The 13,802-nt window shown below is 48.9% G+C and overlaps 1 protein-coding gene and 1 long non-coding RNA gene across 11 annotated transcripts in view; one reads left to right on the top strand and one right to left on the bottom strand.

The window, feature by feature from the left end:
• LOC111557093 overlaps window positions 1-7,611 on the bottom strand; it is a 37,067-nt gene extending 29,456 nt beyond the window's left edge. For 6 of the 9 annotated variants that reach the window (XR_006587045.1, XR_002736853.2, XR_006587042.1 and 3 more), the window contains exon 1: window positions 2,481-3,121. This is a non-coding gene — a long non-coding RNA (uncharacterized LOC111557093). The other 3 variants (XR_006587043.1, XR_002736848.2, XR_002736849.2) reach the window with 3 other exon arrangements.
• ANXA11 (annexin A11) overlaps window positions 5,270-13,802 on the top strand; it is a 44,588-nt gene continuing 36,055 nt past the window's right edge. Inside the window, exon 1 of one of the 2 annotated variants that reach the window (XM_023240609.2) lies at window positions 5,270-5,419. The gene's annotated coding sequence lies outside the window, so the exon portion shown is untranslated. The remainder of the gene's footprint in view (window positions 5,420-13,802) is intronic. The other variant, XM_023240608.2, reaches the window with a different exon arrangement.

The following is a 13,802-nucleotide window of genomic DNA, read 5'->3' on the forward strand; positions in this document are numbered from 1 at the left end:
ATGCCTATAGCCCCTCCAACACGAGAGGGTTTTGGAGAACTCAGGGTAGAACGAGCCAGATGTCTTAACTGTTTGTACTTAAAATAGCTTACCTTTGCAAACTCTACAAGAACATTGGACCACAGAAAAGTTTGCTAAGCCTCTCCCATGAGGAGCCCACAGACGTGAGGGACACTACTGTGGTATCTCACCAGAGATACAGAACCCAAGAAGAAAAGCAGGTTGAGGGGAGAAGATGGTTCATTTTTTGACAGTATAGATTTGAATTTTTTGAGGGATATCCTGGGAAGGGTGTCTTGTAAGTAGTTATTTATTCATACATTTTTAATTCTAGTATCACCTCTCTGTTTAACCAAAGAAAATTCAAACAATTCAAAGGGAAGTAGGAAAGGAGAAAGTATAATTCACATGATATTCAAAATATTAAGCCACCTGCATGGCCCGTTTGCTGACCAATTAGAGAGTTGGAAAAGATGCTGTAGGCCCCCTCTGATAAGCATTGCCCCTTTAGTTGCTAGGTCAGGGGAATGTCAGGGGTGGGGGCCCTGGGAGGTCTCAAGGCAACAGCTATTTACCAAGCAGGATGGAAGAATTTCAATTTTTTTACAATTTACAGCATTTTATTAATGTGTTTTAGGTGAATATCAGCCCTGAGTGTGTGTGTGTGTGTGTGTGTGTGTGTGTGTGTGTGTAACCAAAACAAGGGGCAGAAATAAGTCCAAATATTTCTGTAATCATTATTCATATAAACTAAACTCGCCAATTAAAAGCAGATACTCAGAGGGCACCTGGGTAGCTCAGTCAGTTAAGCATCTGACTCTTGATTTCAGCTTAGGTCATGATCTCGCTGTTAGTGAGTTGAACCCTGGGTTAGGCTCTGCGCTGACAATGTGGGGCCTGCTTGGGATTCTCTGTCTCCCTCTCTCTCTCCTCCCCTCCCTCTCTCTCTCCCCAAAACAAATAAACTTAAAAAAGAGCAGATACTCAGATGGATTTTTTTTTTAAGATTGGTACAAAAAATTGTATATCATTTCCAGGAGACGAACCTAAAGAAGAGTAAAGCCTGAAAAAAGAGAGGAAAAACATACGAGACAAATACTATCTTAGATAGCAATACTGATATCAGGCATCATAATTTTTCAAGGAGAAAAGCAATAAAAGAAGATAAGTCATCAAAAGATAAAGCAATTATGAACTTACGTGAACCTAATAATTCATTCTCAAAATTATAGTGCAAAATGAGACCAAATTATAGAGAACATTGGTAAAGTACAATAAAAGTAGAAAACATTAAATCGACTCTCTCAGAAATCAGCAGATTGAATGGAAAAAAGCCTGGGGTATAAACAAGCTAAATAAATAACTAGATTAACAAACTGGATGGAGAAATACTAGAATCTTGTGCCTTTACAAAAACTGGGACATTAAAAAAAAAAAGTCTGTCTCTCAGGTCACAAAGAAGTCTCAACAAATTCTAAAAAGAGCACATTTTCTCATCTCCAAGCATTAAAATTAGAAACCTACGACAAAATGTTTTCTTAAAAAGCCATGACTGTGAAACAAAAATGGAAACACACTTCTAAATAATCCATGAATTAGGGATAAAATCCTAATGGAAAAAAAAAACCCACCAAAATATTTATAACTGAGAGATAACAAAAGCATGGCATATTAAAAACTTGTGATATGTGGTTAAAGCAGGATGTAGAGGGAGATTTATAGTCTTATATATATTTATTACAAAGCAACAACAGAAAGATTTGGAAAATAAATGGCCCTAAAGTTCAACTCTAGAAACCAGAGAAAGAGCACTAGGGCAAATCCAAAGAAAGAAGGAACAAACCCACAAAGATAAAAGCAGAAATGAAAGCAATAGATACTTGGGGGGGGGGGGAGAATAAACATGATTTTGAAAATTAAAAGTCGATGGGGCGCCTGGGTGGCGCAGTCGGTTAAGCGTCCGACTTCAGCCAGGTCACGATCTCGCGGTCCGTGAGTTCGAAACCCGCGTCGGGCTCTGGGCTGATGGCTCGGAGCCTGGAGCCTGGAGCCTGTTTCCGATTCTGTGTCTCCCTCTCTCTCTGCCCCTCCCCCGTTCATGCTCTGTCTCTCTCTGTCCCAAAAATAAATAAACGTTGAAAAAAAAAAAAAAGAAAATTAAAAGTCGATTGAAAAGTCTGGCCAGACAGATCAGCATCCCATCCTCTACACTGGCTGCTCATCCACCCAGAACGATGCTTTTTACAAGCCTGTATTTTGTGAGGTGTTTACGATTTGTTTCCCCACATGAGAAGAGATGGGAGTCTAGAGGAAGAGAATTTCCTTTTGTCCCTCTCTGTGGCACCCAGCAGAGGGCTGTCACATTGGCCATACTCAATCGTTGTCGAATGACTCAATGTAAGAACCATCAGAAGAGTCTCCTACTATTCTTCCGGGCTGTGCAGCCCCGGACTTATCATAAGGCACTTACTCTCCCTTACCTCATTTGATGCTTGTTAGCAGCTCCTTTCAGCGATGAAGCAGTGATTACAAGTTTTCATAGATCATTTTGAAGCTTTTCTAGGCGAGAAAACCAAGGCTCAAAGAACATGTAACTTCAAGTGACAGAACCCAGGTGCCTGCACACCAAACCTAGAGTCGTTTCCCCCACCCGAGTCGGAGCTCCACACACGTTTGTTGAAAGTAAACGGTTGAGTCGCAGTAAGGGGAGCACAGTGGTAGCTATTCACCATCCTGGCCTTGAAGAGCTCAGTTCCGATGCCAGAAAGTGTGTGCTACGTGCAGAAGGAATTCCAACCCTGATTTGTTTATTTATTTATTTTTTTTAAGGTAGTATTTAAAGAGGCAGTCGCTCATCTACGAAAAAAGTGAGCCATTCGAAGAAGCTTGCCTTTGAGGCCGCCGGGACGCGCGGCGCCGGGGCAGGGTGCCCAGGCAGAGGCCTGGTGGGCGCCAGGTGACCTTCCCCGACAAAACCCCCCGGCCCCAGAGCGCGCCGGCGACGCAAGCTTCCTCGGAACCCCGCGGGCTCGGTGGTAGCTTCACCCCGACGCCCGTTCCTGTGTCGCCGCGGGCGCCCCCACCGCAGTACTTCCCAACTTTGGCAGAGTCTCCAGGTGCCACTGACCTCCGCCTCTCTTCTGCTGGGGGTGGGGGCGGGGCATTTCCTCCGTGTCGCAGTGGAGCCTTTGGCCAGGGTTTCAGGCTCACCCGGCCACTCATCTCTAAAAAATGCAGTCCAGCTCCGAAAAAGGGCCGCGCCTTGCTGGGAGGGGTGTTGCAGAGGCCGTGGAAAATGACTGGGTCCCCGGGGTTCGGAGTCTGGAGGCAGCAGGCTGCCGGAGGGCGCGGCTTCCGCAAGGCACCCGCACCCCTGCCCCCTGCAGAGCCGAGGCCAGAGTCTCCCCTTTGGCCTACTGCGCCCAGTCTTTCCCACTCCGTGCGCTCTGAAAAATGGAAACAGGACCAGCAGCGCTGTTTGCAATAGCCCCAAACCTGCAGCAACCTAAATGTCCTTCCCTAAGGAGCTAGGTGACACGCACGATGGCGCGCACCATGCAATCCTTAGGAAGAATCAAGTAGATCAAGGTACGCTTGCGGGGAAAGACCCTGCAAGATGCAATGAGTAAAACACATTGAAAAAAAAAAAAATTACTGCAATTACCATTTTAAACAGTACATCTAGGTGAATATATTTACCTAGAGTAGAAGTAGAGTGTTGCAGAGAGAAGGATCTGGAAGGGCACGCCTAAAAGTCTTGGGAGAGTAAAGAATTTCAGTTTCTAAAAACTGCTTTTAAATTACCATTTGTTCATTTATTACCTGTGTAACATTTTTTTCAAAAATAAACTTAGGGGCGCCTGGGTGGCGCAGTCGGTTAAGCGTCCGACTTCTGCCAGGTCACGATCTCGCCTTCCGTGAGTTCGAGCCCCGCGTCAGGCTCTGGGCTGATGGCTCGGAGCCTGGAGCCTGTTTCCGATTCTGTGTCTCCCTCTCTCTCTGCCCCTCCCCCGTTCATGCTCTGTCTCTCTCTGTCCCAAAAATAAATAAACGTTGAAAAAAAATTAAAAAAAAATAAAATAAACTTAAAAAAAATTTTTTTAAGAATTTTAACTATTCTTTTTAAGAATAGTTTTTATATTGGGGCACCTGGGTGGCCCAATCGGTTAAACGTCTGACGTGGGCTCAGGTCATGTTCTCACAGTTGGTGAGCTGAGCTCTCCCCCAACCCCCAAGCATGCTTCGGATTCTGAGTCTCCCTCTTTCTCTCTGTCTGTCCCCTACTCGTGCTCTGTCTCAAAAATAAACATTAAAAAAAATAGTTTTCTATTTACAGAAAAAAATGAGAAGTTAATACTTGGTTTCTTCTATTATTAGCATCTTCTATTAGTATGGTGCTTTTGCTACAATGAATGAGCCAATACTGATGCCTTATTAACTGACATCCATACTTTACTCAGATTTCCCTAGTTCTTACCTAATGTCCTTTTACCAGGATCCCATCCAGGATACCACACTACATTATTTTCCTATCTCCGTAGGCTTTCTTGACTGTAACAACGTGTTTGCAGACTTTCCTTGGTTTTGATGACCTTGACAATTTAGAGGAGTATTGGCCAAGTAGTTTGTAGAACATCCCTCAACCAGGGTTTGGCTGGTGTTTTTCCCATAGACTGGGAATATGTATTCTTGGGAGGAAGACCACAATCGGCACCTACTCTCACCGCTGATTTCTCTCTCTTGATGTTGACCTTGATCACCTGGCTAAGGTAGTTTGCTGGGTTTCTCCACTGTACAGCCACTCGCCCTACCCCCCACCATTTCCATACGGTTGCGTGGCCATTTTAGCGTGCAAAGTGTTCTTTTACCTTAAGGAGAGTCGCTAACAACGGTACACAGGCTAGAGGGGGCTTGGGGAACGCCCGCCCCGAGATCGCGGCGCAGGGCGTGCCCGGCGGAGAGCGAGACCGTCGGAGAAGGCGGGCGGAGTTGCTACTTCTCGCCGACCTCCGAGAGCCCGCGGGATCCCCTGCCGGTTAAAGAGAGCCGGCAAGCCGGAGTGTTTCTTCCCCGGCCTCAGGAGGCAGCTCTCAGCTCTTCAGTCCTCTGGGCCAAGACCTAGGGGCGGGGCCGCACCTCGGCCCCGCCCCCAGCCCCGCCCCGCCCCCAGTGCGAGCGGCTCCGCCCCGGGGCGCGCTGGGGCCCAGCCGAGTTTTCCGCCCGCCGGGCTCCTCCTCCCGCCCCGCCCTGGGTGTTGCGGAGCCCAAGTGCCTGAAGTGCCCCGAGTGCCCAGAAAGCCGGAGTGGGACAGAGCTCCAGGCCGACCAAGGCGCCGCGGCCGGACGCCCGCGGAGAGAGACGCCGCTGCCTGCGGCCCCCTTTGTCCCTCGCGGTCCCCACCCCTGTGGTCAGTGGCCAGGTAAGTGAGGGCTGCCCGACCCGCGGCGGGGCGGCGGCAGAGACCCGGCGGCTGCAGTGCGTGGTGGCCCGCCCGGTGAGGCCCGGGACTACCCCGCGCTCGCTCTCGCCCCCGCCCTGCGGCTTCCTGGTTGCAAGGCATGGTGGTGGGGGGGGATGATGGTGTCGGGCTGTCGGTTCCGGACGGGCTGCGTCGGCCTGGCTGTCAGTAGATGGCTGCCCTCCCTGTGGGGTGGGAGGTGCCTAGGCCGGGCCCCCGTCGCCAGGACCACGTGATTGTGTTGCTCGGCGGGGGTCTGGGGCTCTGCAGGTTCGGGGTCGGCGTGAGACGACTGGGTGAACTTGCGACCGGGTGAATCTGTGACCAGAAGGCGACTGGCTGGTATGGGGATGGCCTATGGCCCGGGCCCCTCTGACCTAGCTGAGTTCTCAAGAGTGTATGTGCCCTTCCCGGAAAGACTTGTGCTAAGGAGAGCTAGTAGGGGAGGCTAGCTTCAGGAACTTTCCTTCTGAACCCGGGAGGACGCAAATCCTGGGAGCTGCCGCTGTTGGAGAGTGTTTGTAAGGCACTTTGAGAGAATGCGGAACCGTCCGGGGTACTGTGTTCACCAGTGTGTTTACCTTCTCTGCCTTTCCCCTCGAGCACAGTTTCAGGGAGGGGTTCTTGAACTTTTCTCTCCCCCTGGGCCCTACCCAGCCCTTTGAAGGCTTAAATAGGCAGAAACCAAGTCTATTGGCTTAAAGGACAGTTGTGAAGTTCCCCTTCCGAGGAGGGGAGTTAAGCTAGCCAATTCTAGCCCAAGACGGTTACAGTTGGCCCCGGGAGCATTTATGTCCCCCCCTCCCCTCTCCCCATCAGTGACCTTGCTATGGAGATTGGGTGTTTTAAGACACTCTGGGTATCCTAGGTAGCCAGACCCTCTGCTCTCTCTCCTGAGCCCCCGCTTTGCTCCTGGCTGCCCTGACCTAGGCATGGACTGGTGCTGTGGGGGTGAGCCTCTTCCCTGCTCACGCAACAAGGAACAAAACTTGCAGGGGAGGGCAGGGCTGAGTCCAGGAGCTGGACCGGCAGGGTGTGTTCTCTTGCTCACTCCTAAATGGCTCTCATTATGTTCCTGCATTCCTTCCTTGCTAAAGTCAATTGTTAGGGATTCCAGGAGGATTGACAGTGCTCCTTCCCTCAAAGGCACTCTCTGTGCTTCTAGGTGGTCCCTGACAAGACCGGCCAAGTGAGGTGCCAGGGAAATTTGTTGCTTTGGCATTGGGTGCTCAGTCCCTGGGGTCCCGCCTCCCTCCCGAATCTTGTCTCTTACTAGTCTCCGTGCCTTGGTTTCCTCATCGTTTAAGTGAAGGTAATAATAGTACCTACCTTACAGGGTCACTGAGAATTCAGTGAGTTATTATGTTGCAACCATACAACCCAGGCGTTGACCTGAACTGGTGACTGGTACACCATACCCCTGTGCTCCAGGTGGATAGCACCCACAGTAGATAAAAGCTTACAGCAGGGCCTGGTTCATAAGTCATAATCTGTGTCAGCCATAATAATAATACAATTATAATAGCTGTTGTTTCTTTCGTGCAGCTGAAGGTTCAGATTGAACTGCCCTTCTGCCAGTTCCTTTGTTTCAGTTCATGTCGTTCTGTCCTCCTGGAATGCCCTCCTTCCCCATTTCTGCCCATTATTCACCACCCTCCCGAGAGCCCTCCGGGTGCCTCCTCCTAGCAGAAAGGGACACGACATCCCCTGAGCCCACAAAGCCCTCCTCCTCCACTCCTTTGGCACCACTGTTCAGTACTCACCTTGCTTGGTATTTGTATGACCACGTGTCTTGTTTCTGCCCGGTCCTTCCTCTTTGGAGGGTAGGGTCTGTTTCTTATCCATCTCTGGTCTCACAATACCCAGGATGGGCCTTGCCTAATGTATGTGCTCAGCAGATGTTAGCTGCTTGAAAGAGGCAGGCCAGAGAAGCAAGGTTTTCTTTGATATTAGACCTTGAAGGCTGGGTTTGGATCGGTTAAAAAAAAAAGGAGAATGAAATAGATATAAGTTTAGACTGAGAGGTGAGAGTAGGAGATGGCTGAGAGTCCTCTTTGATTCCCTTATGTAGCCAGGGCAAGGGTGACAGAGCCCATCCTGGATTGCTGTACCTAGAAGGCCAAGATCGATTAGTGATGCCTTGGTCTTGTGATTCAGGGGAGGATGGGTAGTTCCTGGTGACAGCAGTAAGAATCTAGCCAGAATAGGTTAGTGTGGGTTCTTGGCAATTTGCTGTTCACTGCAGAACAGGGGGGGGTGGGGTGGGGGGGGTGAAGGGGAGGCAGGGGGGTGGGGAAGCCAGTGTAGGCAGGAGGTAAATGTAGAAACAAAATCTGTGCTGAGTGCTGGATGTTCAGAGGACCCAGAGCCTTTCTGGAACTCCCCCTCCTTCCTCTTGCATTCACCTCCTTCTCTCTCTCCTTAGCTTCTGTCTTTCCCCCTTAAGCCTGAGCAGCTCCGGGCACTTGGTCCCATGGGGAGCACTCAGGGAGGAGTCTGTGTGCAGGTGTGCTACACAATCACAACCAGGCAAGCGGACAGGTTTCCCCGGATTTTTCTCTACAGCACCTTCTTGATGCTATTGTCTCCTGGAGCATTGGGAGTTTGAATGATCCTAGATAGGAAAGTCCTTAGGGGAAATGAAAAAACTGAAGTTTCTTTGTTGGAAATTTGCATTGTTAAAGGGAGTTGTTGAAACTCAGTGGAACTTTCTAATAACTACCGGAACCCGTACCACCGTAGGCCTACTGACTCTGGCCCCTTTGCCCCACAAAATAACCGTCTGATGTCACCCGGTGGCTTGCATTTGGGAGGATCCTAACAGTACCGCCTGAACAGTGACTGAGATACACTGATGGGAGAAAGTAACGGGGTGAGGGCAAAAAAGGAGTCGATAGACAGAGTTCTCATCCGTTGTGGGTCATTTGGGACAAGCCATGGAGCCACACGGGGTCCCAGTGTTCTGAATGGTAAAAATGCCTACCTCAGATGGTTGATTGCAGAAACTGTTTGCAAAGGGAGTTTAAGATCAGTTAGGATGTAGTGATGACAATGTTGGTACCCCTGAGGGTGTTACTGTAATGAGACTTGAAACGGGATTGGAGCGTACAGGTGGTTGAGTCCTGCTTCTGTGATCCCTTAGTGTCTGGTCTTCCATGGGCTTGTGCTCCTGAAAGTGCCACGCCTTAGCAGAAAAGAAGGGAAGAATTGCTCCTGAAATTGAGAGGGAAGTCCCGTGGCGCCAGCCTTTGACACCTACAGCCTGAGGGTGGGGGGAGCATGTGGCAGGTTAAGCCCGCGAGTGGCATCTCTGGGGGGGGGGGGGGGGCGGGAGAGGTTGTTTTTGTGGGGGGGCTGGTGATAGCAGATGTGAGCGTGCTGTGTCCACCTAAAAGGTCATGACTATTTTTAGGAAGTGGGTGACAAGGCGTGTTTCTGTTGAACTCAACATTAGTGAGCACCCACTGTCTGCCTAGCCTTGTGCTGTGTGCATAAAAGCAAAGGCCACCCCACCCACCCTAGGTTGTCCCCCCTGGATTCCCCTGAGACCTGGAACACTGGATGAGAACCAGGTCTGGAGAGTGGGCATGATCATGAGTTCAGTCTTGGACATGTAGCGTTTGAGGTGCCTCTGAGGTACCAAGTAGGCAGGTGTGGGGGGGGCTTTGGAGGGGTCTGGGCTAGAGGGACATTTTTTTGTCCGGATTGTGTCTGATGTAAGGCATGATGAGATTGAGGAACTCACCTTGAAAGCTGAGTAAAGGAAGATGAGCCTACAAAGGAGCCAGAAAAAGAGCAGTCCATGAGGGGGAAGGAAAAGCAGGACAGTGTCCGATCACAGAGGCCAGGGTGAGTCCACCTCAGTAGGAGGAATGGCCAGCGGTGTCCATTGTTGCTGTGGGAAGTGACAAGGAGGATATTCGGCACTTTATTTAGCCAGGGCAGTTTTGGTGGGATGTTGGAGCAGAAGCCAGACTGGAATGAATGGGTGCAGGAGCCGTAGGAGGTGGGGATCTGGGGATACTGAGTGTAGACAGGCTTTGAAAATGTTGGCTTTGAAAGGAAGAAGAGGGATTGGGTGGTGCTGCAGGAGGCCTGCACTGAGGGGATATTTGTTTCTGTTTCTCAATTCATTCTTTTATTCCCATTCCACCCAGGAAGTTAGCACGGTGGGTGGCCTGCAGCCAAGGGTCTCTCCCTGTGTCCCTCTGTGTCATGTAGACAAAGGCACCTGTAGATGTTTGCTTCTTTCACAGGATGGATTCGTACTGCACACCTTACTCTGTAGCTTGTGTTTTTGTTAGTTTATCACAGGCAGTGACTCTGGGTTTGCATTCCTCCAGGTCAGTAGCAGCTGTGGAATGTTCTATAGTGCAGATGGACCATAATTTATATAACTTTTCCCTTATCGATGGGCACTGAGACTGTTGACTGTTTTTGTAATTTGAAATTGGAATTGGAATGTCATTGAATGTATTTATTTATAAGGAAGAGTTGACATTTTTATGACATTAAGTTTTCCAAATCAGGGACAGATCACAGGCCTTGTAATACATCTTTGCGAGATATTATGAATGGGAATCCAACTGGATATGCTAACTGGAAAATAATTTTTGTGTGCCCTTTCCACTTTTTTCTGTTTGTTGGTCATTAATTTCAGCCTTTATCATTATTCATTCCTTCTTTTGGTTATTTTGCTGCTCTACTTTTAATATCTAAATTGGTTCATTTATTTTTAGTCTTTTAATTAATTTTTTTAATGTCTTTTTTTTTTTTAATGTTTTCTTATTTATCTTTGAGAGAGAGAGAGACAGAGCGTGAGTGAGGGAGGGACAGAGAGAGAGGGAGATACCGAAACCAAAGCAGGCTCCAGGCTCCCAGCTCTCAGCACAGAGCTCAACGCGGGGCTTGAACCCATGAACCCTGAGATCATGACCGGAGCCGAAGTCAGACACTCAACCAACTGAGCCACGCAGACGCCCTTACAATCCGCAGAGATAAGCATGATGAACCTGTATACACCAAACATGGATGCCAGATTAATACATCTAGAATAAATATAAGTACAGCTTGACTTAAATAAAGATCATAATGAGAAATTTTTGGAGCACCTCTCATAATTGATAGATACTCAAGGAAATGCAGATAAGCTCAAGTTAACAGATACATCTACAGTATGTGTCCCACAGAGAATACACAGCCTTCCCTGTCCATGAAACCTTCTGGTATGGGTCGTGTAGTTACCACAAAGAAAATCTTAATACAGCCCAATGAGAAGAAGTTTTGCTGATCACATTTAGTAATTATAACCCAATAAAAGCCCCAGTCAACATTAAAATATGATCATACTGCTCCACAAAAATACTCAGAAGTCCAGGATGCTGTCTTCTAAAACATCCTTGGATCAAAACTGATCTACATGGTGGGGCTTCTGGCTGGCTCACCTGGAAGAGCATGTGACTCTTGATCTCAGGGTTGTGAGTTCGAGCCCCATGTTGGGTGTAGAGCCACCCAGGCGCCCCAATATGTGCATTTTTTAAGACAGTAAATGAAAGGCTCAGAAATGTAGAGGGAGGCATCAACTAGGGGTTTTCCAATGTTTTACACGTTTTACAACATGGTCTGTTTAGTTTTCTTTCAGGTTTGTGTGGAGTAGGTGGTGCTCAGGTCTCCCCCACCTGCTTCTCAGCTCCCTGATAATCATGAAATAATCCAGTCCCAACTTCTTAGGAGGGATGGGTAAAGTAAGACTTGCCTGCAAGCCCCAAGGACGGGCCCAGGTGCCGCATCTCTCCATATCTGCCCCTTCCTTTAGGTCCAAAGTCACAGTCAGCTCTGACTGGCAATTACACTGTTCCTTCCTCGTTTGGGACAGCACGTGACCCTTCTCAATTCCGCAAGGTATGTGACAAAATAGTCAGTACACAAAAATGTCCGAGGGCCCAATGTCAGATACAGAGACGTGGGCCTCCAAATCTTACATCCTTTTGTATCTTTGTGTTTTAAGTCACATCAGCGATTTCAGAGGAAATCCTAGTAAGTAGTTTTCCAAGTCCTGTATTTGCAGGTAAAGGCAAAAGGCTGAAAAACAGGCTGGAAAAAAGCCTGCTGAGGCAGGGTTATTGAAACAGTCTTCAACATATTTTTAATATAAGTATTTCCACTAATAGTTTTTCTTTCTGTTTACCTAATACTGTTTACATACTATATCTATCTATCTATCTATCTAGAGACGTATATATTATTTTATTTTATTTTATTTTATTTTATTTTATTTTATTTAGATTTTATTTTTCTAAGGGGCTCCTGGGTGGCTCAGCAATTAAGTGTCTGACTTTGGCTCAGGTCATGATCTGACAGTTCATGAATTTGAGCCCAATGTGGGCTGCTGTCAGCGTGAAGCCTACTTGGGATCCTGTGTCCCCCGCTCTCTGCCCTTCCCCCTCATGTGCATGCACTCTCCCTCTCTCTTTCAAAAATAAACATAAAATTTTACTTTTGTTTTTAATTTTTTTAAGTAATTTCCACACCCAATATGGGACTGGAACTCATAATCCCGAGATCAGGCATTACCCGCTCCACCAACTGAGCCAGCCAGGCCCCCCCACCCCCACCCCACCTACCAGATATTCTTGATTTTATTCCTTGCATCTTGTTTGCTGTTCATTATTTATTATACTTGGATGTTATCGCTTTTCTGATTTCTGCTGACTTGCTTCGGTTTCTCATCATCCTGCTTCCCTAACCTACCTGCATTAGGATTCGGGTGTGGTCATGGATTGAGAGAGGAGCTCCTCTCTTCAGAAATTGGAGGCCCGAGTCAATGTCCGCTCCATGAGATGGTGCAGGCACCAGGCTCCTTCTGTAAAGTTGCTTCCAGCATTCTCCGGGGCTGTGGTTTTCAAATGTGAGCATATATAAGAATAATCTGGAAAGTTTGTTAAAACACAGGTTTCTGGGCCCCACCCTAGTTGCGACTGAGGAAGTCTGGGGTGAGGACTGGGAATTGTCATTTGCGACAGCCACCCGGGCTGTGTTGATGCGTCGGTCTGGGGGCCACCCTGGGTAGCCCTGCTCCAGGAGCTTCCCCTGCGTGCATGGCCCGGGACAGCAGACTTTCATGGCAGGGCCCTGCTTAAGTTGCCAAGGGAGGCTTGGAAACCCAGCTCTTGTTTGAAGCCACCGTGTGCCAGGCAACAGTTTGTGCTCTGTTACGGAAGTAAGAGAGGGCAGATGGTTGAGGGGGACAACCAGAAGTTCCTGGGACACCACCCACTGCTGTCTATAATTTGAACTCCTGCTGTGCTTATCAGTCTTGCCATTGGCTAAGCCCCTATCCCTCAGGTTAGGAAGTAGGAATGGTCTGTCGCTACAGTGGCAGGCCAGCTCGCGGTGCTGGACGTGACAGCCTCCCACCCGAGGGCTCGAGAATGAACAGGCAAGCAGCTGCTGCCCCCACTTTGCTGATGCTCTGAGAATCATCGCTCCTTCTGGGCTGCCCCCAGGAGTCAGGTCTGGCAGCCGCACATCCTGTCGCTTGGAGCCACCTCCTGACCTTACAGGCCGCGCAGGGATTTGGATGGCCCCTCCAAGACCCAGCTTTGGGATGGAGAGTATCTTGCTGTGCTTCCTCCTCCTGGCTCACCTTTCTCAACTCCGGGTATTAGGCGGAGGTGACTATTTCCAGGAGAGCTTGGGGGAAGAGGCCATTTAAACTCCGAACGGACCCCAGAGAGGTCAGAACGGGCCCCAGTGGGCCAACCCCCACTCTCTGCTGTTGTTAATTCATAGGGAGGGAAACAATGTCCCAGAGGCTTCCGTGGAGCAAAGGTTGTCTTCTGTGCTGCTCGATTTTACGGGAATTTATTTGGGAGGCCGCAGAGTCACTTCCTTATTGACAGCCTGTACATTTCCCCAGCCCATTCTCCAGCCCGAGAAAGTGGGTTGGAGCCCAGAAGTGTGCTGAGTGGAGGGGAGCCCCCGTGGGCCATTAATGCATCAGCCTGGAAGTCAAAAGACATGGTTCTAGTCTGTGTCCTGCCCCTAGTCAATTCTGAGACGTCAGGCAGACCTCTTCTGCTCTCTGGGTCTTGGTTCCCCACTGTAGTAAAATAGGCCGGTTGAAGCAAATGATTTCATGAAGCCCACTTCCAATTTCAGTATTCTAGGATTCCTGCGTCATCCAATGCTAGCACCCCGGGAATTGACTTTTTATTTCTAAGAGGTGTCTTTCAGAACTGGCTTGCTCAAGTTCAGCCCCGTGGTAAGGCCTGTACACCTTCCCATTGCCACTCTCCCAGCCTGCTTTGCCCAGAACCTCTCCAGGCTGGTCAGCCCCGGGTGC

Source organism: Felis catus, chromosome D2 (assembly GCF_018350175.1).
Source record: "Felis catus isolate Fca126 chromosome D2, F.catus_Fca126_mat1.0, whole genome shotgun sequence".
In the NCBI taxonomy this organism is placed as follows: Eukaryota; Metazoa; Chordata; class Mammalia; order Carnivora; family Felidae; genus Felis; species Felis catus.